General features: G+C 29.1%; 1 protein-coding gene across 1 annotated transcript in view; it reads left to right on the forward strand.

Annotated features, from left to right (window-relative positions):
• The first annotated feature begins 16,624 nt into the window (after positions 1-16,624).
• LOC129958853 (atlastin-2-like) overlaps positions 16,625-27,887 on the forward strand; it is a 72,931-nt gene continuing 61,668 nt past the window's right edge. The window contains exon 1 of the mRNA XM_056071573.1: positions 16,625-16,765. The gene's annotated coding sequence lies outside the window, so the exon portion shown is untranslated. The remainder of the gene's footprint in view (positions 16,766-27,887) is intronic.

The following is a 27,887-nucleotide window of genomic DNA, read 5'->3' on the forward strand; positions in this document are numbered from 1 at the left end:
CGTAAGTATTAACTTAAAAATACATGCTTGAAACTCTTCCTAAATAATCAAATTCCTTAAATTTCAAGTCACACTTCAATGCAAATTTTTGAATCAAACTGGATCCTTTATCTGAAGTCGGTTCACACACTAAATAGGAGAAAATAATGAATTAATAGCACGAAATAGTGTACACATTTCTTGGACACGTTGTATACATAATGGCGGTTTTCTGCACTGGCATTTGAGGCCGTCGCCTAGTGCTCAAGATCTAGAGGGGGCCTTAAAATCTATTTTACCCTTTTCGCGAATTTTTAATGTTCTACATTACAATTTTGTTCATTAAAAATTTTCCGCCCTTACTTTTTCTTTAAAAAAAGAAAGAAAAAAAAAGTTGAAAACGGACGAAGGAAAAGGGCCAGCGTACAGGAAAATAAGCACTAAAGAAAACATGGGAAAAAATAATAACAATAAATAATTGCAAAAGTGGGGATATTTGAGAAATTTCTAAGCTATGAAAAAGATATTAAGTCAACAGTGCCTTTAAAGCTAATCGCATAAATGCAATTGCTGTTAATCCTTTATTTGTTCAATGGAAGAGATACATTTTGAGTATAATCATCTCTATTTCCGGTGTTCGTACTTCAAATTTTTTTTTCTTAGTATCTGCTTAGCTGGTATTGAGGGATTTATTTTAAATACTTTCCTTGAGTGCACGTCTACTCAGCTCAGTCTGAAAGTAATTTTGTAACCTTAAGAAGTAAAAATCTTGAAAAACATTCAAAAAGTTGTCATTGTTCCAAATTAGATAAAGAAATATGTTGTAAATAAGAACACTGGTGAGAGCTGTAGGGAAAATTTGACGAGTACAACAGCAAAAACGAAGTTAATGTGGGAGCCAAATGAAGGGGGCATATGAGGGAGAGTCCGTTTCCTTCTGAGAGAGGAGATGGTATTAAGAGAATTCGACTTTTCTTCAAACATGCCATCGTCGATTGAGTCGATACTTCCGTTTTTAATAATGTAAGATCGCTTAGTAATAATTGTATTATAATATTTTTCTAAATCAGTGAAAAAACTCTAAATGCAGTAAGCTAAAGCAGCAATTAAATATTTAAGAGAATAATTACTTTTTGTTTAGTTTCCCCAAATTGAAATCTGATGGAAATCCAAGCCAATTTGTAATGAAGACGGAAAGCGACCTTTATTTATTTTAAAACACATCAAGAATTATCTGTGGAATACTATGAATAAAGCATTTAAATGAGCTGTCACTCTTATTTATCGAAAATGTGATGCAGTATAGGAATTACACTATAAAAAAAATCTAGATAATTTTTTCTAGTTTGGAAAGTGATAATTAGTATTTCGAAGCTTTCAATATCTATTTATACACTGAAAAATTGTACGCTTACCTAATATGTACAGCCCCCAAAAGTACGCAGAAATGCTGCAAAAAGACTTGGTATGAACTCGACAAACATCTGAAGGTATACTGGTGGCAATTCACGTCATGAATTCCGCAGAGCAGCCCACAAATCTACAGGAATGTGATATCGTGGAGGTCTTTACTGAAAAGCATATTGTAAGGCATCACATATATGTTTAATAATGTTCATGTTTGAAGATTTAGATGACAAACAGAAATGTATAAAGTCAGAATATTCCTCATTAGCAATTCTCGAGGAATTATCGAAATACTTCAAAACGTACTATGGATATAGTAGAATGGACAAGATTATTACGTATACCTTCACTTGCCAGGGTCCTCTCTCAACATATCAGGTGATCTATATCACGCCAACTGCATACGTCCCATTTATCTCAGAGGCCCCATTAGATTGAACCGTCCCCTATTAAAGTATCTATGGATGGATTTAAGAGGTTGTTTCCATACCCATACACATCTATCTATCCCTGCGATACAAGTAGAAACGAAATTCGTCAGACAATAGTTCATATCTGACGAATCTCGTTTCCACTTGTATCCATTAGAGGTGTTGGTGTCCCAGGCAAGGGACCTTGGCAACGTCTTGGTTAAAACAGTTTCAAACTCGGCTTATTCTTCTTCACTACCTCCAAAACACAATGATCATAGATATATGTTCAGTTCTGTGGGGTTCTATCCACTTCGTGTGAATAATTTTTAATATATACACAATTATTTCTACACAAATGAAATAATTTATCTAAACTGACTATTGTAAATTATTTTTCGAATAAACAAACAGCAATTATTCTAATTTAGATAATATTAGAAAAATTTCATTTATTTCTACATCAGGATCAATTGTTCATCTCGTTATTCTAATCTTTGTTTTCTTATTTTTGCAGTTATATTGATGGGATATCGAGGAGTACGCCAGAACGTTGAACTAATTTGGATTCATACGAAGTGCAAGATCAGTTTCTAACTGCTACTCCATCATTTAAAAAACACTACACCTCATATCAGCTTTAAACTGAGTATCATCTTTATTTTATTTAAATAAGGCTAAGAAAATAACAGCTGCAAAAATCATGGACGTTACTTTCTTTCCTTTCCCTGCACATACACCGATTATGAACTATGCCTTATCTATTATCAGTAAACGCGATATCAAAAATCTGATTGGAGAATTCAAAGTTTTCGACAAAAACAATTTTGGTTGGACAGAGGTTATTGACCAAGAACAATGGAAATATTTGGGTGGATTGGCAAGGAAGGAATTATCCAAGATTAATCACTCAATGCATAAAGCATGGCAAGACAGAGTAGTAGGTTTAGTTAGACCCCTTTGCGTTGAGATTCAAAAATGGATGGATGATCACCGATATATAGAGATGATTGGTATTGAAGACAGCTTTTATTGGTCCTATGTAGGGTTGATTAATCGAGAGAAGACTGCAGAGGAATTGGTAAGAAATGAAAGTTTGTCTATTCAAAGCCGTTATGAATTGGCATGCAACTACTGCTTCATGTACCATATCGAAAATTTATGGAATTTAATGACCGAATCGGAAAAACGACGTTATTCTGGAATGTATAAGCAGAATAACAGGATTATAGAATTTTGGACAAAATGGGTAATCACAGGAGCTAGGAAAGATTTGTTACTCTCTCCAGATAACGATTTTGATCAACTATGCTTCAGTGCCTATTACAGTAACTCGGCAACTTTGAGTTACTTTCTACAGTTGCTGACAACGGAAGATAAAGAGCAATATTTGACCAAAATTGCGCGAGAGAAATATTTGATACCTAACGTGATGCATTTCTGTCTCTTAGAAATGGACTGTAACCAAAAAGCTGAGATGTTTAAGAAAACTCCTTTCAAAACACTGAAATGTTTTTTGGATTATCCTTGGCAAAACACATTCCTGATCATGTCAAGGTACATGTGGCCATATCTCCAAGAAACTGAGTTCGTGAATTTGATTTATTTCATTATCTATGAGAGAATAATTCCGGAATGGGACGACTGCAATTATGTAGAATTGCTTACTGAATTTTGGTTTCAAAGTCCTGACCATTTTAAGGCATATGCACATAATCAAGATATCTTTAAATTGTTGAATTTTTTAGTAGATGAAATGATTGTTCAGGGTTTCGTTAATACTATAGATTTGAATAATTTTTTGAGTAATTTTATTTTGCCTGAAGCCGTTGAAAAGAGATACCAGAAGGCTTGTCGCTCATGCTGAATTATTTCTGCTTTTAAAAACTATTAATTTTGTTTATAAAAATTTATATTAAGAACCAAATTAATGGTATATTCTTATTTTTATTAATGTTTTAAATTCTTATAATTTTTAAATATCTTGACAGAACATTTTTAAGATGTGAATTTATTTTACTAAAAATTTCCTCATTCGTTTCATTTTTTTTGAGTGACCTTTCCTGTGAGAAATTTTTCTATTGCATTTAATAAAGAGTATGTATGGATTAATTTTGGTTCTTGAGTTTTCAATTTTATTTCAATCTTTCTGAGTTTCTTTGAATGCATAATATGACTTCTTCTTGTCGGCCTGGACAAAGAATTTATTTGTGGCACATTATATAATTTTGTCTTGGGCTGGAAAGATCTAAATATCAGAATAAATAAACTTTGCTTAGAAATTAATTGATTTTCGTCAACGAAATGGGAAAAAAAAAATGTATCGCTGTATGTAATATCTGAATGCAGATTCCTTTTACAAAAAATACAATCGAAAAATCTTTTCATTACTTTTAAAATTTACATGAAAAATAAAACGTATTTTTGGTTTTTATTCAGATTTCAATATGGTTTCAAGATACGTAAAAGAAGACAAACAATATGGATATGATCTTTTTAGAATCATTAACCTTCAACGGACTCACTTAATAAGAAACATATTTTGAGAATAAGTCAGCACATTATAAACTGATGTTATAATGGGGTCATTTCAAACTTATGTGACAATTATTCGATGACACGCTCTAACCAAAATTTTGAAGTTTCTACGCTTCTATGAATATCTGTTGAATTCCTACAAAAGCAAAATATTCTTACGTCAGAAGATTGATATATATTGTGCTTCGCATTTTTTAATTAGAATGATGGAATTTTTTATTAGTTAAAAATTGTTGATTTCAATGATTTGTATAATTTTCTAATCCATTTAAGATTGCTTTCTCAGTAGCATTAACCAATATAATTAATTTTGTTCGTTTGGTTGTCTAATGTATATCGTATTAAAGTTTTAAAAATTAATGAAAAAATGAAACTTAAATTAATCATTGAATAATTTTTTAAATCATTTGCTTTGTTTTATTAATTCATTATTCGTAAAATGTGAAATACGTGCCACTTTAGAAGGACCCTTTTTCTATTTCAACTGATAGTCTAACTATATTAGAAAAGGATTATATGCAAAATTTAAATTTGTTATTAAGTTTATCATATAGTTTAGGCTTTCTTTTTTGTCGAAAGTCATAGATAGTGCTGAAATATCCTCTGCTTATTCTACTTCATTTATGGCAACATAATCAAATCGTTGGTTTGAACTTTCTGCTGCTGTATTTGAAATCAGGTAAAAACTATAATTTTTTTTAAAAAAAATATTTAGTTGTTATTATAAACTTAGCTAGAGTTTTAAACTTAAACAAACTTTTTTTCGTAGGAAATTTGCAAGTATAAAGTGATCAGCAATTAAATTTTTATATTTGATTTTAAAAAATATAATTAGATTTGTTCATGGAGATTTTATTTTTTTCTATTGTTGCCAGTAAACCGAGTTACGAAATAAGATTCTAAAACTTAACTAAACTGTAGATCAACTGATGTGTTCCTAATTTTATGATGGTTAATGATGAATAAGAATATAGTAAATTCTTACATAAAGGTAAAGCATATTTTACTTGCAGTTAAAGCTTGATTTTAAAAAATCTAATAATTTTGAAACGATGCAGGTCGTAAATTTTTATTTGTGAATTGACATTTCATTGAGGGCCTTTGAATTCTATGAAATGTGTTCCTATCTGATTTTATATACGACAATATTTGCTTTTAAGTAACTGTATGATTGTTGTATTGCATTTTCTTCTAAAGAAACTGATTTTCAAAGAAACTGCATTGTAGTATTTAGATATTGTAGTACCATACGTATCATTGAGCGTTTAAGAATTTTGGCACATTCAGACTTACATAAAAAACCAAATTTCACTTCACACCAAATTTCAGAGTGAGAAACCTGTTTTGATGAGCAGGTTTGCTCATACCTAAAGCAGCGTTTATACGAGGCTAACTATTGCTCGAAATGGAAAGCCACCCTACCTCAGGAGCATCACGTGACATCAACGGGGCAATGGCAAATGGTTGTCTCATCGATACAACTATTTGCCATTGTCCCATTGTGGTCACAGGATCTTCCTGAAGCAGACGTGGCCTTCTCTTGCGTGCAATAGTTGACCTCGTGGGAATGCTGCTTTAGGTATGAGCAAACCTGCTCATCAAAACCGGTTTTTCACTCTGAAATTTGGTGTGAAATGAGCTTTTACGTAAGTCTGAATGTGCCAAATATATATAATTATAAATATATATGCAATTCTAATTCATATACAAGTAATACATATTTAAGCTACATTAAAAGTGAATAACAAATTAATTGCTGCAGATATTTTCATACAGAAACTATGAGAATAACCATTTTGTGAAATGCCCAAATGCATACATTTAGAGAAAGAAAAAAAATCGTAGCTACCATCTAAATCATTTATTTACATAAAAAAAATACATCACCACCCAAATACGATTCCGAAACATTAATGATAATTTGTTCTTAATAGAAAACACATTAACATTGAAAAGATATAAAATATCTAAAGTGTCAAACTTTTGACAAAAAATATATTTAATTTATGTAAAAAAAATTAATCATTGAAATGACATACGGTTCAAATGATTATTATAATAATCACATTTCCTTTGGTGATTAAAAATTACTTATTTAATCTAGTATTATCGTATTTCCGAATGACAAATTTATAGTTACAGGTTCTTTTAAAATAAGAAGAAATGGCATCTTATGAAATCCATAGTTAAAAATATCTATATTTGAAGAAGCTATAAAAATCTTCAAATCTCTTTTAATATTACAAATGAATTCCTCAGTTTTGTACTTCCTGGTAATAGCATTCAGGGCACATTCCCTCCCTGCCGCACTCAAGTTTCTCTTCTGTAATGTGATGCTTTTTAGATCGAAAAGTCATCCGTTTTTTATATCTATAGTGAAAATATCTTTATTAATAGTAAAAGACAGTATTATTTATAGTATCTATTGATAAATAGTTTGACTTAATGTTATTAAATTATAATTAGCATAAGTATATTTTGGAAGGTGGGAATGTGCACCTCGAAGAGTTTATTTCGAGATTTTAAACAGAATTTTAATTTGATTAAAATGTAAATGGTAGTTTCAAACTTTCATGTTGAAAATGTCTGAAAATATTATCGCATAAAAATAATTTTTACATTATCACAATATTTCAAATATTATCTTTTCAATGATTATGGGGCTTCATTAAAATAATGTTATGCCAATTAAAAGTTCGCATTTTGAACGGCGTATCAGTTCAGCAGATAACAGAATTGATAGTAAGCACTTTGCAAGAGATTATTTACCATTTGGATATCTGCAAAATCATTATTGAAATTTCATTGAACTTCATCAGGCTACAACGAAATGTGAAGATACTCCCAATTTAAGTTAAGCAATTGAAATTTATATCCAGTTATCTATGATTTGCTGAATTAAGTCAGTAAATCTGGAAACTTTTAATCCAGACTCACTGCATACGTTTTTACATCGTGTGCATTTACTTACTTCGGTCTTATTAATGTGTTTTTGTTTAAAGCATTCAAGATTTGTTAGTGGAAACACTGGGATTTTCCCATTATCAATGACAAAAATTCGATAAAAAATTTCGTAAATATTGGTATACAATTTTATTTCTTTTATTTCAAAAGTAAAATCCAGAAATTCACACATCTGTGAGTGTAATTCCAAAATAAAATTGGGTTTTAAAACTAAAAAAGTATTCAAATGGATGTCGTGTTGTATTTTAAATATTGCAATTTTTTTCAATAAATTACGTTCGAAATCCATAATCTAAATTATATTATAGATAGGGATTTTTAACAAGAATGAGTTGAATTTGCTACAGTAGATGTTAAACGGATGAGAAATCGTGTATTTCCATCCCCAAACAAATGCACTGAAATTCTAGATTCTAACTTTCAATCTAATCCAATAAAATTGCTTGCCTAAGAAAAATAATTAGCCTATGAGAGATGACTTTTTTGCTCCATAGTATACAAATGGTGCAGAAATTAAGGACATAGATATGATAAAATTATCAGAAACAGCAGTAATTATTAGTATGGTTATTCAGAAAACTATTTCTATAGACATTCGTAATAAAGTGTGCTTTATATGTGATGCTATCACTTCAAGTCAAATTATCAAGTCCTATAAGTGTTACGAAGGTTGTTATCTGTTCCTTCATAAGTAACGATAAGAACTTAACTGTGAAGGGAATGAAGCATTGTGGGAAATTCATGTGTAAAAATTCTTATGTGACCACATGTTAACATTTTCAAATCTGATAATACACTTCCACAATTTCACTGTATTTTCGGCAGCAGAAGAAAAGATATCATTCTGGGTTCGAAAGTCATTCCCCAACATTTTAATTTCACTTAAATGGTAAATTAAGTGTAATTAGTTTAATATTCAGTTTTGAAATACATCTGCAAAAAATTTAGTTTATCTTATTAGAATAGTGTAACTTAAAATTTCAAATTGTATTAGAAGCAAAATAATTAGAAATAAGACGGGTTAAAAGCGGGCATTCAAAATCAAAATTTTTATTATATAATGTTAAAGAAGATATTATCTGTCTTATATCCGGAAGAATTTTATTATTTCTATAAAATCCTAAAGCGAATTAATACTCACAACAAGGACAAAATTAGGATAATGGCACATTCAAATTTAACTTTTACAGCAATGAAATAAACAGGAATTATTATTTTGAAAAAATGTTTTATTTGCACAAATTTACAATACATGTGAGAAATTCACTTCATTATTCAAATCTGAAACTTTATTTCTTTTATTTTTATTATTTGTTTTGCTTATTTTAAATTAATTTATTATTGGAAATGTTTTTTACATTTCAAAGAAAATTAATTGTAAAATTACCTTTCATTTCAAAGCAACTCATTTAGAAACATGGAATTCGCTCCAATTACAAAGAAATTTCAAACTTTTCCAAAAATCGCGTTTCAAAAATTGCGATTATGAAATGCAGAACAAGTATAGTTAAACTCTTGCACAAATATTGAATCTAAGAATAATATAAGGAAATGGCAGCCATGAATATACTTAGATTTAAATTTAATGACTATACTGATTCGGCAGAGTTAACTTCTAAACATTAAATCGCATAGATGATACTAGAAAATTTTTTAATAAAGCAAAAAAAAAAAAAAAAAAGCTTTGAAATATGGCGAAAACCAATTTCCACTTATCAAAATTTTGTTCACGCTAATCTAATACATAAAAATGAATTTTGCTTGTTCGGATTTTATGCGCTGCCATACCGTTCAACCGATTGCGATAAAACGTGATCACCTTATTGCTTTCACCTGCGCGAAGGTTATAGGCATAGTGCAGTTATCATATCAAATATATAAAAATGAATTTTTGTTTGTTTTGTTAGAATTTTTTGCACTTCTTACCAATATATATATATAATGTAAGCATATAATTTTTTTTAATCAGAAGGCAGTTTCGAATATATTGAAGAGACTTTCGATTGTTTGACGTATTTTTATTTCATCCTGGAGATTCACGCATTATGTACAAACAGGAGCGACGAGCACGCACACAACACAGAAAGAAATGAGGGAAAACCTTTATCCCTGGTCTTATATACTGTGATGTTTTAATAGAGATTTCCATCGCATGTCAATCAAAAAGCAAGGGAAACACAGGGATCTTTTAGAAGAATTTGTCAAGTCAGCGGTATTTTGTCCCTTCACTCGGAGTGTGGGAACGTTTAGGCTTTTAGCTGATTCAGCAATTTTACAAAGCTTCTGTTGAATTAATTAGATAGAAAAAGTGGAATGGGATCAGGAAATAAGAGAATGATCTAGAATGAAGTTAATATGGGCTAAATTGAGCCAAAAATTAAGAAATTAATTAAGTCTAAATAAAATTTTAAAATATAATTACATATATATATATAGCAGAAATGGAATAAATATTATTTATACTTCTCCTTTATACATCCTTCAATTTCAATGAATATATTAATTGTCTACAAGAAAATTAATATAATTCTTTCTATCATTTCTAAATAAACAAGATAGTTATTTCAAATGATATTTCCACAATTATTTCTTCTGCAGCAAAATGTGCCGAGTACCAGCTAGTCACTTGTAAAATGTTCTGCGATTTTTCGAGTGAATTAAGAAAATTTTTAAAATCATTCTCTTACGATCACTGAAGATGCATAACAATACAGACATATCTACATAAAACGCTAACGTACGTTGCACAGAAATCGTTCCTATTACTTATTGTCGAATGGCAACGAATTACATTATGCACATGAAGATTTTGTACAGTTTCCAATAAGAAACTCTTGATATCTAAAGAATTATTTTCTATTACACACACACACACACACAAAAAAAAACATTTGAATAATAGCGAGTTTTACTTATCCAGATCAATTACAAATCCCGAGACTGAGACGGGAAGATAGGGACCAGTTTTCGGCCCTCTTTCTCTCGCAAAATCTTGATTAAAACTGGATTGCTCTCCAAGACGTTTTTGTTTTACATTCCGAAACTCTCCAGAATCCTTAACGAAGGCATCTGGCTCTCATTTCTTGTGACCAGAATTACATCTCCGAAGAATGTCGCATACATGCCCGTGGGTTTATAAACAAAACTCCTGCAGACTATCCATACCTCACCGCAAATCCTCATTTTGGTACATTGTACATATAGCAAAATTATGTACACTATTGCAAGTTAGATTTCTCACATTAATTTGCCAAAAATGTTGCCTAAATAAATGTAAGACCGTTTGGGTCACCAACACAATTGTTCCTAACCTGAATGTCTTGCAAAATTATTTTAGAAATAACATGATCTATTGATGAGGTAAATCAGAATCATGCAAACTACTACCAACTCTAATTACTTCTGATAAATTATCCAAAAATGGTGACAGAAATTTTAATTTATTTGCAGGGATTACCTGTTGGGTATTTACGCTAATAAATTCATCAGGAAGACCCAATTACTGCACCGATGAAAGAAGCTAATACTCACCTACTTGAATAGCTAGGTCTGATGGAGGACCGTTTTTATTTTGATTCTTACAGTTAGTTGCTTATGAATCTAAGAAGAAAACTAAAAGCACATATTACTTTTTTATAATTGTTATTGATATTCAAAATGGTAATTGAGAATTCAAAAAATTTAGAGACAGTAAATTGTAAGCGTTTAGGTCCTTGAATTCACACAAGAATTGAGAATCTGTGAATGTATCAGCTAGTTGTTGGTCGTTAAAAATTCACATGAAGGAATGGTAGATCATCTCACTACAAATTTTGTTCTGCCATTTGTCTCAGAAGTGCTCTTGGAAGCACATCTACTGAATTTAAATTTGATGGCACATGCTGCCTTTCAGTTTTCAGTCAAAAATTGAATCTTAACTGCTATGTTAACCAAAAATGTTTTTAGACAATGAAATGGTGTCTGGTTCTAAACCAAAAAGAAGGCTGAATCAGTGTACATCAGGGTGCTGTTCTATTCGACGGTTCATTGCCTGTTCAACTTTGGGTTTTAGTGGAGCTGCTAGAAGACACCAACAAAATTAAAGTCTTGGAGTAGATAGGATTCAGAGTGGGATGATTCGGGATACGCTTGCTTCAAATTTAGGGATTAAAGTATTATAGCACATGACGTATTAAAAGTAAATATTCGTGCCATATGCAGCCTGTAACTCGGAGAAACAACGTAGCACTAATTTCTGAGGGTTGTCGATAAGAATCCATCTAGGAATCTTTACCTGTTCAATCGCTTTTAGTGATGAAACTAAATGATTCCACTCCACTGCAATGGTTTGAGGGAGAAGGTCATGAAAACTCACTTTCTCCAACTGCAACTTTTGAAGAGAAATCTTCATATTGCAGGCAACTGGCCCAGCAAACCTTTTGGATCATACAGCCTTGCTATCACAGAGGGTACATTTCTTTTGTTATTAGGTTCATATTTAGAGTCAACTCTAAAAATAAAACAATTGTCTATGTATAACGAGTTCATGCCTAATATTTTTGAAATGTGGATATTGACAGGAAAGGTATGTTCTTAGTTTGAGCGAAGATAACTATTTAAAAGTTCCCGAGAATTCGAGTTCTGTTGATGCAAAGCCATGTAAACTTTTGCGAACATATCAATCAGCTGGATTTGTAAAATTAGAACCATTTTTAAATCATTTGTCCCAGTAATTCCATTGTCCATGTAAAGCAACTTCTGAAGCTGATGGAAAATTTGATGACTCATCTATGGCGAGCTGTTTTACTGCGAGTATTGCATAAATGGATGCATAGCTAGTTCTATATGTAATCATGTTAAGTTTGAATGTATGGACTGACACATATGTTTCTCGAACCATAAAAATATATTCTCTTTGTGTAATCTCTTTGACGTGTTGCTACTAAAACTTGTTAGACCGTCTTCTGGGTATCAGATGTAAATGCCAACTTATGTTTCTTGAAGCTAATTGTTAATTCAAAAATGTCTTCGAATACATCACCGTACAATAAGATATCATTTAGAGAAACTCTAAATATTTACTGCGGGATGTGGCGGCCTTAACGACTACTCTCAGGGGAATAGTTGTATATTTTGATTTGAAAACTCCGTAATGAGATGAATCGTGATTATCACTGGGTAATCGTGATATCGTGATTATCACTAACAATTTTCATGTGACCTAGAGTTTTATACTCCTCAATGAATTAAGAATAAAGAATTGTCATATGAGAATATTATGAATATTAGAAATTTTGTCAAATGAGAATTAAATATATATCATATTTAAATATATTTTTACACATTAAATAAATATATCATGCGCTATATATTTTGATTCACCTCTAAGGGAAAAATTTTTTTCATTGCCATTCCTACAATATATCTACTTTCATTGTTTCTTTTATGAGATTTCTTAAATTTTCCCTCCAAAAAATCACTTCTGAACTTAAAGAACACATTTATTTTCAGTAAATGCCTTTATTTACAGAAACCGTTGAGTTAAATCATCAATAGGTTCATTTAGCGAAACAAAACCACAGAAATTATAAATAACATCTCCTTCAATACTACAACTTGCAATAAATTCAAACTTCGAATTCTGAAATATGAATTTAACTGCAATGTATTTGTACACTTTTGTGATATAAAAAAAGGAAGCTATATTCACCTAGACTGGAACCGCCAACGAGATATCGGAAAGCAGATTAATGTCTTCAAGATTAAAGTGATCAAAAGGAATAAAATCTATTATTTTTTGAATTTCTACAAATTTTACATGCCTGTTATATGACTCGCTTCCATTCGATATCTCCAGGTTCATTTTAGATTAAATGTGAGCATTAATACCATTAATCACACTGATAGACTTATTTTATTTCAAATTTAAACTTTTTACTAATTCTGAAGATTAAAAGTTATTTTCACTCTCAGAATAGTAGATAGCCTTTATTAGGATCCTTGCGTTAGAAGTATTATTAATATAAACAATAGTCGGGAAAAGTGCAGATGATTTATTATCTTTTCTAGAATTCACTTCTTTACTATGGAGAAAAATAAAAAGGTCATTCTGTGTTTCAGTACTAATGATTTCGCAGTTTTTATTTTGTTGTTTCGAATCTGACATTTAGCTGCGTTTTGATTTAATTTATCTCTTTTAATTCTTGAATATGGAATTGAAATTTAATAGACTCTTATGATAACATTCATTATTTGCATTTTCTGTCGCTAAAACATTGGCGAATCTTATGCACATTAGATAAACAATTAATACAATGAACACTTTAAGAATTTAATTTAATGAAGGCTCCGCATTTAATTATAAGGTGTGTTTGAGGATTTTTACATGTAATGCAGAAGTTTTTAGAGTTATTTTTAACAAAATGTGGATGTGTTCTCCTATTCATATCTGACTGATGTTTCAGTTTTGATATTATATTATATTTTTCCGAATTAAACAACGTTTTCCAGAATTAACAACAAACAGAATTAAAAAGTGAGTGAAGCAACTCCAGGCAAATCAGCTGAAACTAACAAGTGTTCGAACTGTCTTCTTGACTTTTTGTCTAATTTTTTTAAGAATTATGTTAATCAACAATGTTTCTACAAATTCATTCATCTCGACCCAACAGTTTGTAGATCTCGGACGTTCTTTTGACAATTGCCTACAAATTGCCTTAACCATTTTGCAGATTCTTGATTAGGTATATCTAACGATAAACTTTCCTTAAAATAACCGTTACAAATCAGCCGTTTGTCGTTTGTTATCACAGTGATCAGGTAACGCTTTAAATAATGAATTATGTGAATCATCTAACGTAAAATTGCTGAGTTTGAACCGTTAAGAGTAGATTTCAAATAAAATAATACTTCATTTTCAGTCAATTTATCATTTGAATGAATTATATTTTCAAACTGAATATTAAAATTCAGCCAATCTTGGTATTGACCAGAAAATTTAGGTAGAGAAATCTTAGGTAATTTTATGTATATACTTCCAGTTTTGGAAGATACTCGGAATTATTTTCTTCCTTACTTGTATATAAAGTTACTTTATTATCACAGATTAAAACTGTCATCAGAATTCTAATCTTTCGTATTCCTTTTCTAACTCAATCATTGAGTTTTCCAAGGTTTCTAAATCAACATCTTTAAAAATTTCGAAATACTTATTCTTTCTTTCTCACTGAACTTGAGCTGATTCTTATGAAAATTCTCCAATTTTATTTCACAAACATTTGATTGTAGTTTTCTTCTGACGCTACAAAAGCTGTGAGTTTGATGATAGATGACTTCAGATATACTCTTATTCGATTAATGACTACTATTTTATCTCCTGTAACCATGATGAAACGAAAGATTAAACTAAATTCAAACGCGAGTCATAGAACCAAATTATGTTGGCGCTTAATTAATCGATAGACGACAATGAACTGTATTAACGATAACAAAGAATTTATTTGCATGTATACAAAATTGTTCAAATTGTTGGGTGCTTTATGGCAGAATGCATGGCTCATGTTAGAGTTAGAATATGTGATTATGACATGAAATAAATGAATGTGGAACTGCAATAGTTACACCACAAAGGAAGACGTTTTTCATCGAACTGGTATTCTGAGAGAGGAGCAAGGTAGAGAGGTCCCTAAAGGGTTGCTCAACCTTAAAAAGAGAGCTAAGCTTGGTAGCTGGCGCGAGCAACCGTTTATTAAAAAAAAAATTTGTATCCGCATATAATAATTACGAATAAAAATAATAATGCGGCACAATGTAGGTAAAACTTTAGTGTTTTGACATCTTTTTTTTTATTGATAAACAGTAGACGAAATTAATAATCCATACAAATCTTCTGCCATATTTATTTCTTAGTCGATTCACCATAAATAATTCTGAAAATTCTACATATCATTTATTTACTGCCATGTAGGGATGACGAATATTTTCAGAGCGGTTATTACGTAACCAATATCAAAAAGTCACAAATACAAGTGATTAATACTTTTCAAAGAGTGGTGTGATTCAAATCCTTGATACGATCTTACTGATGATATTTCGATTACAGGTTTTGGATCACGATAGAAAGTAACAATCGATACGATATCGCTGAAATTTGCCGGATCTGTGACTTTACTGGAAAGTGACAATCGATACGATCTGTCCAATGGAAGCTCTCGAAAGAAATCTGTGATTGGATTGAAAAGTGAACGGACCGGTTATTGGAATTATCGTATCGTATCATTGAATTGCATATCACTGAAATTTATCGGAGCGGTGATTTCACCGGAAAGTGTGAGGCTTCACTGGAAAGTGCGAAGTCACCGCTCCACTTTACTGGAGTGACCGATATTCGTATTTGATGATGCACTATTCCATACAGATCATTTTTAATTGCTCGTGACATGATCGACTTTGATTACATGTATTCTTTTTACTGCTGGCCCCATTTATTGGTAGAATATAGGACTAAAGTAAACATTTTAAAGAAATGACATATATTTTTAACTCACTTTTGCCAGAAAATGGTTCACTCTAATAAATAAATTAAATAAATAGTTTTGAGAAAAAAAGTAAAATTTAAGAAGTAAGCTGAAACAGATAAATTAATTCAATCACACGTTACTTAAATTAGTAAATTAAGTATTAATTACAATTAATAAATTTTATATTTATTATTAAGTAATAATTTTTAATTAATAATGTGATTGAAATAACAGATATTTGGAACGCATATTTAAAAATAACCATAGCAATATTATTTGTTATTCAAAAAATCGTGGATTATGCATCTCTATTCACTATGTCACCGTATTTTTTCACCGTACATCTACCAAATGATTTCTGTAATAATATTTTACATTTTGCTGATGTGACTTTCTGCATTCCTTGTGATTCATAATATTGATCGTAAGTGCCCAAAATATTTTACAATATTGTGGTGCTAGCGGGGGTGGGGTGGGGGAGGTATGTCATTAAATCGTTGTTGTTGCAGATGTAGGACAATATTTATAGTTTTTTTTGCTTTAGAAAATCATAATAATCAAATATTATTCTGTAGTGAAGAGACATAGCAATTTGAGGAATGAGAGCTTTTGTTCGTAGTTCAGTATATTTTTATAAATAAAAATAAATGAACAATTAACAATATGGAATGAATGAAATACTGAAAATATACTTGCTATTAATTGGCATATTTATAAAGTTTCCTATCCTAAAATAAATTTTGATAAACATAGGCGAAGAATAAAAAGAAAAGTGTGTCATGCAACACTACATTTTGTTTTTTAAGCTTCATTATTACGAAAAGATTCCACTTTGGCAACTCTTGCGATGTTCCCACTCGTCTCCTTACATACCCTGAAAGTTTAAATTAGTTTCGTAGTCGATAGTTTGTTTTAATTTTTTCTTGGATTTACAGATTTTCTATGCAGCGTAACGAAAAAAGATATACGGTAAGAAAATTATACTACATTTTTCTGACTGATTTTATTTAAAGTTAAAACATTTTTTTGAATAGAAACAAATAATAGTTAACCTATTTATTTCTGCTTCATACATTAAATCAAATTTGATTTGTTTTGTGTATACTGAATTGTAATTTAAAACAAAAGGAATCACTTCACATGGATTAAATATAATTAAATAGGTTGAATTATCATAAAAATTTGGGTAGTTAATCGCGTAAAGAGAGAGAGAGAGCAAAGGAGAATTTTAAATTCTCGTAAAAAATTAAAGCATTTGAAACATTGGTTTTTATTTTTTCCCCTATAATTTTACGAATTTGATATTGGTAATATTTTCTTAAATCTGAAAACTATTGGATGTTATCAGTAATGACTATCCAGAATAAAGTTGTAAAATACTCAGATTTTAATAACTTGATTTTTAATATCTGCAGTCAGTTATATCTTTAATAACTTTATTATTTAATGACTTTATATACTCTTTTCATCCTTTAAGAATTACCTATATGTTTTCAAGATAATATATAAGAACATTTTTTAATTCTACAGTATTCTTCATTTATTTTTAAAATTTTTGTAATCTAAATTATAACTTAAAGTGAAGACTGCATAATTAGTGTTAAGACATTCCAGAATGTTTCTGTTTGGAATAAAATGCTGTTAAAATACGATTTTGTTTTATTATTTACTAGTCAATTTTAATTATTTATTATTATTTAAAAATATTAACTTTTTGAAAGAATTTCTGAGTAATGGTTAAATCTACTATTTGCGTAGTTTTGATATGTTTAAATTTAACAGCAATGGAAATTTAAGAATACGTGCTCTATGTTTAATAAGATGTTTTGAGATTCATCAATTTCTTTAAAAGTTTCATGTTGTATTTTTATAACATTTGGGGAAACATTACCAGATATAAATAGTGCTGTCATTTTTTCGTTATAAATATTGTTTTATTTTTTAAATTAATTATTTGACACCATTTTTGTATAATATGTTTTAAAAACTCTTTTAATTCTGATATTTTTTATGAGGGTCAGGATATTTTAAATTTCTTTTCATGTATTTTCATTTTATGTATGTCATTTTTTCTTTTTTGTATGTATTAGAGTATGTTGTATTACATTATCTTTTCTTTCTAAGTTGGGTGAAACTGTATTACGAAATTTTATGTTAGCATATCAAGATTAATATTTTGTAGAGTTATTTTGATTAACAGCTGGTAGTTTCATCTTAAAGATTTCAATTGTATTAATACTAATTTATTTTAAAATGTGATCTATATGTGGAATTAAGAATTCGTTACTGTAACATGAAATCCAATTAAACTTACTGTTCTTGAGTAATTTTTTTTATATTAAATATTTCTGTTATCATTTCTACTGAGTATTTCAAAATAACTAGCAAGTAAATAAAAATAATTAAATTTTACATATTAGTAGTGTTTTTTTCTTTGTGCTATTAGTCAGAAATAGATTAACTCTAAAAATATTGATTTCTGAAAATACTGTCCTGTAATGAGAGTTCACATTATTATCATTCAGTTTTTATAAAAAATAGATAAACATTTTCAAAAATATGAGTTGAAAGAAAAAGGAAGAAGCTTATGTAATTTTTATGATCATATAACATTGAAAATCGAACTATATAAATAAAAGTTAAATTCCCAAATAGTTTGCTCACTATAGAAATTCATAGATTTTCCTTAAACTTTGTTCAAAAGTACTATAAAATATGTGGAAGTTTTTATGGTTATTATTTTTATGGCAATTAAAGAAACGTTTAATTTTTAGTTAAAAAAACTTTCTGTATATAGAACACATTAATTTCATCTTCAATGCTGCTGTTCTGGTTGAATAGAAATATTTATTTCAAATCATTTTATTTTATATTGTTCTTGAGATGTCACTTGCTGTGCTTAAATTTTGTATCATCCTTTAAAGAGGTAAAAGATGATAAATTTTTGAGAAAAATTTTCAGCAGTTTTTGAAAATTGTTTGGTGCTATCTGTAAATTATCTAAGGAACTATGAGATTAAAAAGTTTTGTACAAATAATATTCATATTTTAATCAAAAATTATGCATATGAGAACTTTGTATAGTATAATTATAATTTATTAAAAATTATTATTATTTTGATAATAGCATTCTTGAAATAAAGAATGTTCTATATGTTTTTAAAAGATGCTTTATTTGTAAAGTTGTTGACATTCTGTCAGATGTTATTATTAAATATATTTTTATTTTCTTGCATAAGACGTATGCATCATGTACCCACCTAGCAATGATTGTTCTAATGTGATAACTTAATTTTTTTTTTTTTATATATTTTAAGTATTTCAAATTTTATGCACAAATACTGAAGAATTTAGAAAATTTAAACTAAATATTTGTGGTAATTTTGCAGTTAACTTTTTATTAGTTAACTAGCTGCCTTTGGTGATCAGATGAATCATCAGGAATATGGATTATGTTTAATTTTAAGTAAATCTCATGTGCATAATTTCATGTTCAGGATTTTCTCAACAAAGTATTTTTAAGTTTCAAATTGGGATAGGTGTTAAAACCATATGCCAAAAAACTAAATTTTATCCATCTGGTTCTCTACATTTTATAGTTATTGCATTAATTTGTAGTTAGGTAGACAGACAAGCTTCCTTTAAATGCATTTCACTTAAAAGTGGATTAAAATCTTTTGGTGTAAAGATGATATACCAATTTAATCTATCTAGCTTGCAAAGTTTTCGTGTTATGTTCATAGAAGACATAATTCCAAAATGTATTTTCGAGATTCAAAATCAGAAATGACTTTTCAGATTATTACTTTTTCTTTGTATACGATAAAATAAAACGTCAAAGACCAGTTATAAAAACAATATTCATGTAAAGAGGAATTTCACATCTATTCTGACAGAGCTTCTGAAAGCAATAAGTATTCACTGTCCAGCCTTGTACAGAAGTAGTATGCCAGTAACATAACATTATTTTTTATTTTATTTATTTGGTTGAGAAAGGGTGCAGGTAATTTGTTTGAGCAATTTTTATTTTTCTCTGATACAAAATTCTTGGTGGTTCACTTTGTCTTACGTTTTAAGAATTTCATTTGCCATTGGGCAACGTGGCCAGTCCATCACTGCTATTTATGTTAAATTCGCTAATTTATTCGCTAAGTTCTGGTATCAAGTGTATATTAATTTGATTATTATGCAAACAAAGCTGAAATGTTGTTATTGAACATTTAGATTGCTCCTGAAACTGGTTAATTTTTTTTATTATTCTATTTTGTACAAATACCTTGAAGCCATATATATATTGCAGAGTAACTACATTTGACTTTTGTGTCTCTAATACTAGATTTATGGAACTGGTCAGTTTAACATTGATGACAACGTTAATTCATCTTCCTTTAAAGATGCATTGGTCTCTACCGAAAAACTGAATTTGTGTCAAAACATAGCCCGCCTCAAAAAAAAAAAATTTTTTTTCTCATTTATAATGCTATACTTAATATTTGCAGACAATTAAAAAAAATTTTTTGAAATTAAAATGCTTACCTGAAGGCTTATAAATAATTTAACATAACTTATGTAGAATTAGTACTCTATATATGTTATAAAGTTAGGATAAAAAATGAACATGAAATTAACTAGTTTCAACTTTTCTAAATTATTCTTAAAATTATATAAAATATTTACATTTTTTAAACCGATAATTTATATGACATTATCTGAGAATTGCTTCATTTTTATTTGCTTTTTTTATAAACAATTATTTTTTAAGCTACTTTTCTGCAATTACTGGAAAATAGATAAGATACTTTATATTAAACTCATTTACATCGAATTTTAATATTTGAATTGAATATCAAAAATTAAAAATGGGATACCCCCTCTAAATAAACACTGATTCATTCTCTATTTGATTTTTTTTAAAATTTAGTATCATTTACATCATTTTCTGGAAATGTTAAATCTCTGTTTGAATAGAAATATGAAAAATATTTTATTATAAATATGCTATTTTCTGCTGAAAAAATTTGATTATTAAGTTTTAATAGGCTTGTTTAATACTCGTGTAGTATTATATTTGGATACTAGCTATCTAATATTTTTTCTGAAAGAGGTGTTATGTATTTCCTCTTTTTTTTCTATATTGGAGTATTAGATTTCTTTGCTTAAGTTTTAGAAGAATAGCATGTTTTCTTCATTTCAGATCATTTATATTCTTTTTGAAGACTTGTAACAACTATGTCTTCTGTTAGAATCTCATCTTTTGTTGACTGTACATGCTTTCCTTTTACTTTTGAATTCTTCAAAGCAGTTTTAATTTTACTAGATACTGGAAGTGATTAATATCGGAAGAATAGCTATTTTAATTCCTTCTATAGAAACCAATGGTTTTCTTTGTAACCACAGAAAATTTATAAGCTTCTTTTTAAATTGTGAGAGTTCCCATTGCTTTCTTTGAAGTTGAAAGAAGCATATCTAGTAACATTCCAGCTTTATAAGATTGGATATATGATCCAATTTGACATATATCCTTTACAACCTTTTGAAGGAATTTCTGAATCACCTGCTTCAGGAAACCAGGGTAAAGGAATTTTTTGTAAGAAGCATTCTCAAAACCATTTCTTTAAAAATTTCTTTCGATGGTCTCATCTAAGGATTGCAAAGCAAGATTTGTATGAAGAGGTTGACATAGAGTAATTATATTCTCTCTCACATTGGCATTAGTAGAAAATGTCATGTCTTCTGTGCTTTTAATATAGGTCTTTGTTGTTGTTTTTTGTATGTTTTTGAAAGTGCTTCATCCCAGATTCAAAGACCAAATCTTACATCCATCAGATTTGGTAACTGCACATAATCTAAGTGGCCTATATTTTTTACATATGTCTTTTATAAATATACGCTCTTTATATATATATATATATATATATAATATGTAGGTTTAGCAATTATAATACTTCAAGATAAACATTATGAACATTTTACCTCACTTTACTTAAAATACTCCAAAATGAAAAAATAAATGGAATATTAGTTACTTAGAAATCAAGTTATATTCTTTAGCAGTTAGAATAGCTTATATAACATCAAATTTGCTTTAACTTTGAATTGGAAAAAGGTAAACTTTAGAATTTCATTGACAGAGTACAATAAAATTGGAAATGTCAATAGTGCATACTAAAAGGATGTTATTAAATAAAAAAGAAGTTAATTTTTTATGAGGTATATGGCCTAAGTAAAGAACTTCATGTCTATAAAACAATAAATCTGACATTTGCTGGGTTTTTTTTTTAGACTGTACATTTTATTTTACTTGACTTTGTGATTTTTTTCATTTTTATGATAAAATTTAATAATTGTTTTCAATATTATGTAGTAATACAATAATATTATCTTAAAACTATTTGATTTAAATGAATTTACATTGGTAGTATTAAATTTGTAATAGTTGTTTATTATGTCTTTTCATTTATACATGGCTTTACATTTATCCCTTGAAAGACATATAAATGGTGTTGTACTTATATTCTTCTTTATGTAAATAACCTGCATAAAGGCAACATTCCATATTTGTTGTGTCGATTAACCCGTTAATGATGTAGTTTCCTCTACTATCTAATTATATTACACCTTTTGTTAAGGGAATATCTTTTATTGATTCATTTAAGAGGTCATAGGCGATTTCACCATTTTTGTATTGAATTATAGTATATATGACTTAATTTTAGCTTCTTATTAAGATGATTTTATTATTCATTGCCTGAATGACACTCATGCACCATTGTTTAAGGGTTTAAAACCTTGGGTAAATTATATTTTTTTTATATAGTATTGTGGAAATAAAATGTTTTAATATTCAAATGGTTGAGACAAATGGTAATCTGAAAAAATCACTTCTTTTAAATTTTTATTTTGAGATTTCTTGAGATGACTGCTTATTTGGCTTTCCCAATTTCTGAATCCATGTATTGATTTTATGATTTTTACTTTAATTTTTCCAATTCACTTCACTTGAAAGTGGTAACTTAAGTTCTATCTGAATATATTATTGATTCCTGTTCACTTTATCAGACTATTTATTAATGATTTAAATTTTATAAAACTTCTAATGCACTGTGATAAGCCCGTGGTCATGTTGTAACTTCATGATTAGGTCATTAATGACATTGAGATTCTAACCTCTAGAGCAACTGTTTATTAAATTATTGCCTAGTCATTCTAATTAGAAAAGAGTAGAAATAAAACTCTAATTTGTGCATATTGTAACTTTACATATATTTCAGATTTACAGTGTGTCTGTCAGCTCATGATAAAGCTCTAACCTAAGATATAAATTTAATTTAAATCGGTGCTCAGGCATATATTTCAAATGTTTTTTTGTGATCATCACTTGATAAAGTGAACAGTAATTTTTTAAAATGGTTAAATTTTAAATTATATAAAATTTGCCTTTATTTTCTTAAATCAATAAAATAAGCTAGAAATAATAACTGTAGCATTTGTGATTTTTCTTGTCTTTTACTTTCATTATATTGTTTGTTTTTAAATAAAAATATGCTGTTTCACAATGTTTGACCTTTCATTATGTCTATACTAAACAAAGATTAGGCCATTTTCACATGATTTTGTATAGCATTATAGTATTCTTAATTCAAAAACAATGTATATTTTTTGCTCATTATAAAAATTATGTAATGGGTTATGTCTCTTGATGAATTAAGATTTTAAAAAGGACACATTAATGAATTAACTTAAAACTTAGCTGAATTCTTCCCTATTTTCCTTTGTTAATTACTGACCAAGGTTATAGTTTCACATTCATCTTTAGAGCGAATAAAATTCAATGGAAGAGAAATAATGGTGATTGCTTTAAAAAAAAATCTGTAAAAATTAATACTTGATGCACAGCCTCATTAATCCATCTTATTATTGAGCTTTGTTGACAATCGTTTTCAAAGTTTATGAGTTGCCAGGGCTGGCAAAATGGCAGAGATTGGCAGTTTTAAGGGGTCCAACCCTAGGAGTAACATAAACACTTCTACTGTCCTAACGTCCAAGAATAAAAAATTGACTGCACCCTAAGCATTTGCAGAGATAACATAATGTCAAAGTTACACTGGTGATCAATCTAATGTATTGCTGTGATGATACTGTGCTTACCAGTCTGCCAATAAGAATAAATTTATATGCAAAATGGATAAAAGAAAAATGAAGTGTGAAGATATCAGCTATATCTATTTTTCTCTAATTCTTGTGTATAAAATTGCAATTTTTATTTATCATTTCAAACCATTTCCAGTTTGTGTTAATCTTTTAAACCCGATATGCTGTCCCAGGAGCAATTGTAAAAAGGCAGCTTTTTTGTTTGCCCAAATCATTGTTAAATAAGCAATGACTGCTTTTGTAAATGCAATAAACTTAAAAAAAAAAAAAAAAAAGTAGAATTGCGAAGTGCATTTACTCTATTTCTGATAATATAAAAGTTAATATTAAGCGCGTTTATCTATTTTCTAATTTAAGATCCGTGTATTTGGTTCGATAATTTTTCTTGATTTCGCCATACTGCAATTTTACCAGAAGCAGCGTCGCAAGAGGATGATCGCTTAGCGCTCGATAACCCGTATTTGAAGTTAAGTAATTGTTCGATTCAAGGTCAATTTCATCATACATTCTCTTTATTTTCTGTTTACATCTTCGCTAAAATCAAAATGAACTCCATATGTTATTCTTGAATGAAAAGCATGATGCTTTTGTTCAAATATTTTTTTGATCATATAAAGGAAAAGAATAAATATTTTTTGAAATTTCCAGCATTAATACCGTTGATATGATATGCAGATGATATATGTTCATGATCGGTTTAAACTCTGTAGGGGTTCTTAGATACTGAAAGTTCAAATTCCGAAACGAGATATTTTTTTAAATTTTAATTTAATCTTTATATAAACAGATTTTAAATAAGTTACTATGACAAACTGAATTTACATAACATTTTATTTATTGTCACTTTCAAGATAATTAAATTCAGTTAGAAAATTTAAAACACAGTATCGAAGAATTATTAATTTTTTCAAACACAATCTAAATATTCTAATACGATGTTTTCCAAAAGCAGAAAAGAGTGAGAAAGATTTAGTCACTTTGATCTGTAAGCGAATTTGAAAACATGGGAAACATTTCAAGAATAATATTTAAAAAATTTAAACGATTTTTTAATTTGAATAAGCTTTGTGATGACTCTTGTAAACCAAATAAAAGCACAAAATTAGATTACCTTGAAAATACAGGAGAAAAAAAAACAAAAACAGGCATTTCTAAAGTTGTGTGGCCCCTGGGCAATTCTTTATTTGAAAATACGACCCTGTATATATTGTATTATCGGAAAGACTGATGATTAAATTTAGTTTAGCTTTGTTAATAAGCATTTTATTGAGAGTTAATATACAGTAGCTAATGAACGGGAACAGATATGGTTAAGTTTTTAATCTTTATAGATAGAGAATAGACCTGTAAAATAATTGAAAGATTTAAAAAAAAAAAGTCTCCCTGTCTATTCTCGCTTATAAGTTTTATATCTTGATAATAATATATAAAATGTACTAAGATTTATATCTTATTGCAATTCACTAAGAACCATCAATGGATCATTCCTTTAAATTGAATACGACCTTCTGTTTTGTTGCGTTTTTTTCCCCCCCTCTCCAATCTTTACTATAATATTGTCACCGAGAACTTAGAAACTATTATAATGTGTTTCGATGAAAATGATCATTTTCTTATAAGCCTTAGTATGAAAATAATATTAAATAGTGGCTGCCAAATGCAATTCCAGTTTTGTTATGTTTTTTTATGATTATAAATGTAAAGTGTTAAATTCTTATTATATCTATTCATTCAAGATGATGACTTTAAAATGGAAATTTTTTCGTTCTTTTAGGGAATTTTCAAATTTTAACCTCGCAGTATACTGAAACCTTTTTAGTACTTTTTTTGCTTTCATTGCAATTAATTTCTGTTCATTTCAATGTCGTCAAAAATATTTGTAATGTCGCAAGTATTCGATAGTATGTCGTTTTAAATTAAAGAGCAACAACAACACGAACAACTCATATTTATATATATTTTAAAATTAAAAAGTTTTTCTCATCAAACATCATGGCTATTGAAGATAACAGTTTTTTTCGATTAATTAAGGTTGCATTTTATTTGCAAGAAATTTTATTGTTGAAATCAACGGTTTTTCTGTAACAGGGAAAATTCAACTTCGTGATGGGTTAAAGAATATGCATACATGTGGGTAAATGGGTGCAGGAATCTTAAGATTAATTTCAGATATTACTTTTAAAAATCATTCATTATTTCGAAACCATTGTTATGACTGGCTAAATTTGTGTAAACAAAAAAAAAAAAAAAAAATCACTTGCATTTTCTCATCAGATTGTTTTCATGCAGCAATGTCTAACACTAAAATAAGCGTGTATGCCAAATATCTTTATTATTCAAATTTAATTTCCTGCTATGTAACTGAATTTCTGATTTGAAATTGGACTGTGAAATTTAGAATAGCTGTGGATACGAATCGATGTAATCTGACTGACATCATGGAGAAATGCTGGAGTTAAGGAAAGCCAAAACTGGTATTATCCCTATGACTTTCGATCTTGGACAATCAACTTCTTTTCTGTTCACTTTCTGTTCTTTGCACTCCCTGAACAAATAGCGAGGTTTGGAATAATGCTGGTAAGAAGGCAGCAAACTCTCGGGAGTTATACTCTGTTTCACCCTAACTTGGCAGTAGTGTATATTCTAGGCATGCCGAATCGCAGTCGTCGTCAGGGGAACAGGGTTACTTTAAAGTACAAAGTTACTAGAAATGCAGATCGCTGGCGAAACTTTATCTCGCAAATTTTTCGCCAAATAGTAAATATTTATTTACTTTATCATATTATCACTTTATCGGAGAATTAGTTGTTTCCTTATTTTCATTATTTTTTCAATATTATTGACACATTATTTTAATAAATCATTAAAGTTATTTCCTTTCGTTTCACCGTTTCTCAAAAGAAAACAATATATCTTTCAATATTCTGTAAAGCGTAGTTCGGCTAATGTTTTTCGAAAAGATATCTGTATCATCGTTCACATCTTTTAAAACTTTATCTAATGTTGAGATCTCATTTCTGCGAAAAAAAAAAATGCATGGATTTTTCGTCAAATACAGAATAATGTAAAATCATCATATTTTACAAGACCTGAATGTTTATCTGCTGAGCCTGGTCGCTTCTTTCCAGGGTACTCAAAGGATGCCTTTCTTTCTTTTTTCAAAAGGAAAACCGTTCATTGCGAAACATCTGTAAGATGCGAAACTTTATCGACGATTTGATTGATAGAATCTTAAGGGTTTTCTCGGAGTCGAGAATAAACATTTAATATGTTTCTGCGTGCTACACTTTTTGATGGTTTCACTCGTCTTGAAGGTGTGCACAGCGTAGTCGATGATAACACTTTCTCTTTTTCAAACATTTTAGAAGTTAATAGAAATGATGAATCGAATAAATATTCACCAAACAAAACTAATAACTACTAATGCGATTAATAGTATCAGAAATATCAGCTGCTAAAAAAGCGAGAATAAAAAAGTACGAAAGATGATAATGGTTGCGAACTGAATGAAGTTGAGTTGGCGGAGACGTAAAAGAAAAGCGCGCCAAATATTTGACCTTGAAGACCGGTTCTAGCCAAAGTAGAATTCATTATGTCAATCTTTTAGTTTTATTCGTTCGCTTTATTTACAAAATACTTAACATATAAGCACTTCTAACTTGAGAATAAATTTAAATACATATTGATAGGAAAAGGATTTCTGTAATTTATGATATTATTTGATAAATTTCTGCGCATTTTAACTATTTTAAAGTCGGAATTGATGGGGAACTCTTTCCCAACGCGGAGCGTCACATTTTCTACCTTTTACAATACTGCCAAGTTAGGGTGAAACAGAGTATAGATAGTCCTTAAAGCCTCATTCCGACGATTTGTGCACGCCATGAGCCTGGCGCATTTTGCCCTCTTTCCCTTCTCTTGGGGTTTTCCGGAGTTCTTTG

Source organism: Argiope bruennichi, chromosome X1, assembly GCF_947563725.1.
Source record: "Argiope bruennichi chromosome X1, qqArgBrue1.1, whole genome shotgun sequence".
In the NCBI taxonomy this organism is placed as follows: domain Eukaryota; kingdom Metazoa; phylum Arthropoda; class Arachnida; order Araneae; family Araneidae; genus Argiope; species Argiope bruennichi.